This window comes from Helianthus annuus, chromosome 3, assembly GCF_002127325.2.
Source record: "Helianthus annuus cultivar XRQ/B chromosome 3, HanXRQr2.0-SUNRISE, whole genome shotgun sequence".
In the NCBI taxonomy this organism is placed as follows: domain Eukaryota; kingdom Viridiplantae; phylum Streptophyta; class Magnoliopsida; order Asterales; family Asteraceae; genus Helianthus; species Helianthus annuus.
The window spans coordinates 56,081,501-56,089,310 of record NC_035435.2 but is presented as its reverse complement, the minus strand read 5'-3'; the positions used below and the strand labels follow the sequence as shown (position 1 = coordinate 56,089,310).

The window sequence follows — 7,810 nt, the reverse complement described above, 5'->3', positions numbered from 1 at the left end:
GTAATTTATAACAATGTGTCATTTTGTACAAAAAAAAATGAATGAACTCACCAGTATTTCCTGCTGACCAAATCTTTTTAAAACGCGTTTCAGGTAATTACAGTAGATTGGAATAAGAGTGATGATACGGCACCGAAAGGCTTAAAGAAGTGGCTTATTTTATCAATTGAATTAAATTAAGCAAACATGGTTTCATATATTTGGGTTTACCCCTTATTAAAGCTACCTCTGTAAAACATGGGTTTTATCCCATCTATAATAAATAAAATCCGGTGTTTTCTAAACTCTGATATTTTTCCTAACTCACGGTCCTGATGAATATTTCCACTGCAATGTTTTTAAAATAACCACCAGTACCACTTGACTGCTCGCGGCTCCCGTCCAGGGTGTGGTCGGGGGTCGTGACACATAGTTCCCCTATTTTACTGTTTTCAATTGTTTTGGGGTGATTCATATGCGTTAAACGATTTCGATGCTTTCAAACGATGATTTCAAAAACGAATACTATGGTTTATATTAAACAAGAACGATTTCGATAATGTGAACGAACTTGTTGGACGTATTTACATAACGAATGACATTCTTTAACATTGAAAAAAAGTATAAAAGAACAAAAAAGCCCCTCCGCCCTTCATTATATCGTGTGCCACGTGTTGGTCCAGGATCCGTCCTCACCGTTCTCACACTTTAGGGCATTTTCTCCTGATCCCGTACCTATATATTATATGTTAGGTAAGGGTTCCTTTACAAATGGTTGTATTCCTAACAGGTAAATATAGATAAATGGTTGAATTCCTAAGAGGTAAATATAGATAAAACACCATGTACCTTCAAATCAAAACATCATGTACCCTCTGTAAACTGCATAATAAAACACCATGTAGATGCTACAAATTAAACACGGCATAATGATTACGTTGTTATTTGTAAAATAAAACACCATGAACCTACTATAACTGAAACACTATTGTATGAACAACACCAAAATACCATGGACTAAAAACATTCGGTTGAAATGTAATTATATATATATATATATATATATGTATAAAGCAGTATGGGACTTATATTAAATATGAAAAAAACACCCGTTATTATGGTGTAATTTTTGTTTTAAAAAATACGTATATAAAATCTTTTGGCGTTTAAAAAAGGCGGACATGAACTTGCATGTGCATTGCATGTGAGTCTCTAAAATTAAGACAAGTCGAAATTGCATTTGTATTCCTATGCTATCAAATAAATAATTAAAAATAAAAAAGTAATTTACAAAAAATCCATAGTCAATTTCATCCAACAAAATTACAATCTAATAGTCCAAAATGCTTCTTAGACTTCCTGTAAAAAAAACCCTTTGTAGTCTAATTCTACCATATATATATATATATATATATATATATATATATACATATATATATATACATATATATATATACATATAGGGCTTGGTTATATAAGAAACCCTATCTTTTTTAGAAAACTATGGAAACCCATTGTGAACCATTGATTACCTTTCATCTAACTTGATCAAAGGCTCTCATAATTTTGGTAAGAATTATATTTAAAAGAAATCTTATAATACATATTAGTAAAGGAGAAAGGGCATTTAAGGCATTCAAAATTCTGACTTTTCTCTTACACACATCAACTTTATTTCTCTTACACACATGTTATCTCTCTCTCCTCTCACCTCTCTCCTCTCTCTTCAATCAAGAACATGATGAACACCAAACACAAGTTTCTATCTTCAAGTTCAGATCTAAATCGTATGAAAGAAAAAATGTTTGAAGATTGTTGTTTTAGAGAGAGAACAACGGCAGGATGAAGGTTTTTAGAGAGATGAATTTTTTGTTTTAGAGAGAGAAACAACAATCTTCATCATGTTCATCTATAACACCAAGAACACACATACAAGTGTGTGAGAGAGAAGAAGTTTGAAGTATGTTGTTTTAGAGAGAGAACGATGACATACGCACGAGTGTGTGTGTGAGAAGAAGGTTTGAAGATCTTCTTCGTGTTCATCGGACGGTTATAGATCCGGTAAGTGTTCTTGAAATATCATTTCACACTTGATTTTTTTGTTGAAATGATTATTAATATGATTTTTTTTTGAACGAGTTTTTTTGGTGGTTGGTGACGCCGGAGTTCGAAACGTCGTCGGAGTCAAGATCTAGTAATGGTTAATGTTCTCTTTCTCTCTCCTCTCCTTTGTCTTCAATCAAGATCTAGTAATGGTTAATGTTCATGTATTTTAAATAAATCGAAAACTTTAGGATGAGATTTTTGAACGGGATTTTTTGTTGGTTTGGTTGCTTGTTTGGGGATTTTGATCTTAACAATAATTGTTTTTTTTTGTTGGTTTGGTTGCAGGTTTAGCCTTTTGATCTGAACAGTAAGTGTTTTTTTTGTTGGGTTGTTTGATTTACAGAAACAGACCCATAACATGTGTTAAGCACCTGTTAGAATAATATATAACGTGTGTTGATTTACAGAAACATATCCATAAAGATATTCAATTGACAAGCTGGATGGATGCGTGGATATTGAACAAGTCAAATCTTTTGGGAAAGAAGTTTTCATTCGTTTATAACATGTGTTAGTGGTTCATGCTGTAACAGATCCATAAAGAAGTTTTCATGCTGTAACAAGTTTTCGTTCATGCTGTAACAGAACAGCATGATGTAATCAGACATGTGTTCATATATAACATGTGTTAAGCCCCTGATAGAATAATATATAACGTGTGTTATCCTTGTTAATTAAAAAAAAACAAGTAATAACTATTTTATTTTTATTGATGTTTAAAATATCTGATAATGTGGATACCGAGCGTAATACTTGTACAAGTATTACATGTACAAGTTAGTATGTAACATGTAATATTAAACGAGCCATTTATGGTATCACATGTACCGGTAATTTTTGGAATATACAGATTTTGGAATATATAACATGTGTTAAGACTCTGTTATAATGTTTGTATAACTTTAACTTTAGGACCTTAACATTATATGAAACGGGTCATTTGTTGTGCAGATTTTGGAATATATAACATGTGTTAAAACCAACGGTCTCGGCAATTGGATCTTATTTCCCTTGAATCCATCACTGTCCTAATAAACAAAAAGATAAGATAACCGTTAAGTCGTTAACTCATAAATATTAACACATTCATAGCCAGATGTTCAGACTATAACACGAAATATAACGTGTGTTAACATGTGCATCCAGCAAGATGATGGCATGTAAACGTGCATTATGATTAGCGGATCACGCATGGTAACACATTTATAGGTAGGTTGGGAATAAATTTTTAAAACCCTTTGTGTATAATTCGATGGTAACACTATGTTGTAAACGGGTGTGTATAATTCTTAAACGGTTTTTTGGATTCGTTATTATTGTTGGGGTTTCCTAATCACTTGTTTTTTGTTACATGTTTTACAAGTGTGTTGTTGAATCCAAAAAATATCAGGTTTGTTTCTCTAAGATCGAAAAATGACTGCCCTTGGTCAGATACTAACATGTGTTAGTGTACATGTAAGGTCAGTCACATTTGTTTTCATTAACATGTGTTACGTTTATGTCAGCGTTTGTTTTCACATTTGTTGTCGTTAACATCCGGAACATATGATATATAACGTTTTTTAACATGTCAGCAAGTGTCAAATATTGCAAACCATATTGGGAATAAATAAATTGAAACCATCAAGTTGTGCACTTTTATATCAAGTGGATGGTATCGTTTAAAACGTAGAGGGTGTACAACATGTGTTAGGCTGTATATGTACTAACATGTCACATTTAATCACATGCATGTTACTCCCGTAATTTGTTGGTTTCTAAAAAACGATGGTATCGTTTAAAACGTAGAGGGTTTCTAAACGTAGAGGATGGTATCGTTTAAAACGTAGAGGGTGTACAACTAGTTGGTTTCTAAAAAACGATGTGCCAATGATTAGACTTCAAAAAAAAAAAACCGATCATGTGTTAAGACACATGATAAGTGGAAATATTTTCTTCGGAATTGCTATGTCTAGCAGTATAAAGTGTAACATGTATTTTGGTACAAGCTTTAAAAAGAAAATAGAAAAAAGACAAAAAGACTACCATCAGGAATTTCCCTAAACCCAGAAGAATCAAAGGGCAGTTGATTAAATCCAGAACCATGACGAGGCATTTTAGAATACCCGACGTTTAGGGAAGCAACATGTGTATCGCTGAACTACATCGAAAACAACATGAACTAGCGACAAAGTGAAGAGAAAGACATAAACGCGCACAATATCATGACAAAATCTGGGTCGAAGATACTTCATGAACATTAATAAAGCAACCTCAGGAACATTACTTCGTTGAAAGAATCCATTAATCATACAATCTAGAACATTTATCTGGTGATACAATCTGGAACATTTACTTGAATCACTTTAATAAATCGCCTACATGACCATTACTGACTCTAAATGTATCTCCATGCTTGTACAAAACGAAGAGAAACAACACAACAAGACTCTTTCTGGCACAAAAAGAACACATGCTTGTACAAACCTGGAACATTTCCTTCATCTTCGATCTCAATCTCAATCTCACTAATGTTATTTCAGATCAGATGTTGGAGGATGCTCCATGGTTCAACAATGGTGGAACTAGATCTCAATGAAGAAGAATGACTTTATGAAAAATAAAATCTTTATTTAAATGTAAAAAGTAAAGGTATATGATGGGTTGAAAACATGATGGGACATGACAGGACAAATGGAGGAAAATATCTTTGGGAATATATGCAAAATTACACATATACCCTTAAAGAAAAAGTAGGAGTATGTTAATGGCTGACACGTGGCGTAATATGGACCATGCAATGAGTTTTCAAAGTTTTCTAAAAATAAAGGGTTTCTTGTGTAACATTATCCTATACATATATATATATATATATATATACATATATATATATATATATATATATATATATATATATATATATATATATATATATAGGGAGGGGCTCATGCGAGAACCACCCTTATTGTGAGAACCGCGAGAACCAATGTGAACACAACCTAAAATAGCTAAAAAAAACCTAACCCCCACCCCTCCTCCCCAACCCCCCCCCCCTCAAGCTAAAATGCTAAAAACTAAACCCCCAAAAAACCTAAAAAAATCTAAAAAAATAAAAAAAAATCTAAATTTTTTATGCTTAAATCGCTACTTTTAGTGGCAAAAAAAAAATTTTTTTAAAAAAAAAAAATTTAATTTTTTTTGGCTTCGAAAAGTAGCGATTTTTATATAAAAATATTAAAAAAAATTTGTGTGATTTTTAGCTATTTTTAGGCATTTTTGGTTATGTTCACATTGGTTCTCGCGGTTCTCGCAATAAGAGGTGGTTCTCGCCTGATCTTCTCCCTATATATATATATATATACAGGTAGCCGCTAAAATAGAAACCACCTCCAGTTGTAAGAACCGCGAGAACCACTTTCAACCAATCAAATTATGCCAACTAAAAGGGTGTTTTGGTCTTTTACCCCAATTGTCTAATCTCTCACTCTCTCTCTTCATTAATGTCACACCCCCAAAATACCACCTAGGGAGTGTCCCTGCTAGGCGTGTGACAACCAATAACGAGCCACCAATCATATTGAACCCATGACAAATTTAATAAATAAATACCAATTGTTAAAGAGTTGTATCAACAATGAGTTTAATAAATCCCAATGAGTTCAGCGGAAGCAAAATAGAAATCCAAAGTTAAACTATATCAAGAACCAAGTTTCAATATCAAGAATATCTCATGAATTTCTTGAGTCGTCCCATGATCACTCCAGCTACCTCAGACAGCAAGATCTTCAATCCAGAATACCTAACGACCTGCGAGCATGCAAGAAGTGTATCAGACAAAGCTGGCGAGTTCACAGTTTATGAAAACGTTTGTTACCAAGTGTTTAAAACAGTTCATTAACATAAGCAAGTAATATTGGTAATACTTCAATACTGAACAAGACGGCTCCTGATGTGTGTTTTGCCCTTTCCCCAGTGCTCCTATCAGAGCACTAGGCCCGACTGGGTAATTAGTTCACAACCGTCCTCCGCGGTACGGCGTGAGGGTGCCAAACCTAAGTAGCGCTACCAACTAATACCCGTTACCTCCACGGTAACAATGAATGGGACTTAAAAGAATGATGAGATGAGAATATTAACCAATACAAACCAGTTCTTACCCAAAAGACATATCCCTCCCCGGGATACCCACTGACTGTCCCAACCACCGGGACGCATGCTCAAAAGTAGTGAACTCACCTTTGGGTTGCTCGGTTAGATTAAATGTCTGTTCACAGTTGGTCAATCAAATCCAATAATCTGATTAATCAAGATGGAAACCGAAACAGGAGAGGGGGGTCTTGCTACTGCCGTCGCACAAGGGTGAGAAGTAGGGTTTTGTTATGTAGTATATTGTGTGATATAGGGATGTCACATACATCCAGTTATAATGCCGAACAAAACAATTAGTGGGCCGGTGATCATGTTAAGTATAATAGTTGGACCGAGATTCAGTTTAAAACAAGTGGGCCTAGATTATTTGATGATGGTGGCGGCCCTATAACATTACAGATTGAATTGCATTATTTGCTTGTTGTCGGCCACCCTATACAAGATCTCTTCATCCAAGACAAGTTAGTGGAAACTTTGGCCCAATCACAATCAGCCATCCTTATTGAAATGTTATAGATAATCGAGTTGACAGAATTAGCGCATTATAAGTACCTCGGTCGATTAAATTGGTTCGGTTCAGTACACAGAAAGGTAATCAGTTGAAACGGTCCATTAAAATCAAGCTCTTAAAAAAATGGCGGCCCATGTGCTTGATTAAATAGAACAGTTTGTTAGCAATTTCAATTAATGTAACTGCCCATCTGAATGCATGTGGAAAGTTGTTGATTATTATCACTCGGCTCAATAATATTTTCTACCTAGCCGAGGTAGTTCAAGGATATGTGTGGCCCATACTAACCTCTTGACACAATAATACCCAAGTACACACTCACTCATACCCGATTACATTTACGTTTAACAAGTTTAACATAGTGAGAAACGTTACAGAGAGATAATGAGAGGAGTTAGAATCACGGGACTAAATAGCACTAACCTTAAGAGTTCAGGTTGTCACAATTAATGCCACCAGAAGTGTCTAATCTCTGTCCTCTTTTTATATCTCTCCCTTCTCTTTCACTTTTTCAAATTGTAGAGTCATCTTCTTCACTTCTTCACTATTTCAAAAACTGTGACCAGGAGCAGGCAACCGGTGTCGGCCATATACCGGCCACCGTTGTGGCCTCGTTTTCCAGCGGCAATCACACACTCGACCCCTTCATCTCATGTCTACGGTACACACACACCACACCCATACCCTGGTTTATCCCGGTTTCTCTCTCTCTGGCCTCCCTTCCTCTCTGCCGTCGCCGCCACCCCACAGCTACCCCTCCGCCGCCGCATCCGTCACAAAGATTTGCATATTCGCTGGTGTTTCGCCGGTGCGAAACCTTTGATGGAATACCCTTCTCTCCTCCTTGTTAGATGTTGTCGGTAAGATTTTCTTGCAGCAATCAGCGTCATAAGAGTTGCTGAAGAAAACCCCTTTGCTGATTTCTATTAAGACTCATTGTGTTAAACAAATCTGAGGGTTATGGGAACTAGGGTTTTGGGTTGGATCGTATGTTGTCTGTAAAAGCTAAACAAAAGCAAATTTTCATGACAAAAATTTTATGCACTACAGTTGTTTTTGTTCGATATGTTGTCTGTGTAAAAACCT

The 7,810-nt window shown here is 35.2% G+C and overlaps 1 long non-coding RNA gene across 1 annotated transcript; it reads left to right on the top strand.

Annotated features, from left to right (window-relative positions):
- Positions 1 to 2,057: 2,057 nt before the first annotated feature.
- LOC110927823 lies at positions 2,058 to 2,513 on the top strand. Its single transcript, XR_002585931.2, has 3 exons — positions 2,058 to 2,179; positions 2,371 to 2,392; positions 2,493 to 2,513. It is a non-coding gene; the product is annotated as an uncharacterized LOC110927823 (long non-coding RNA).
- The last annotated feature ends 5,297 nt before the right edge of the window (positions 2,514 to 7,810 follow it).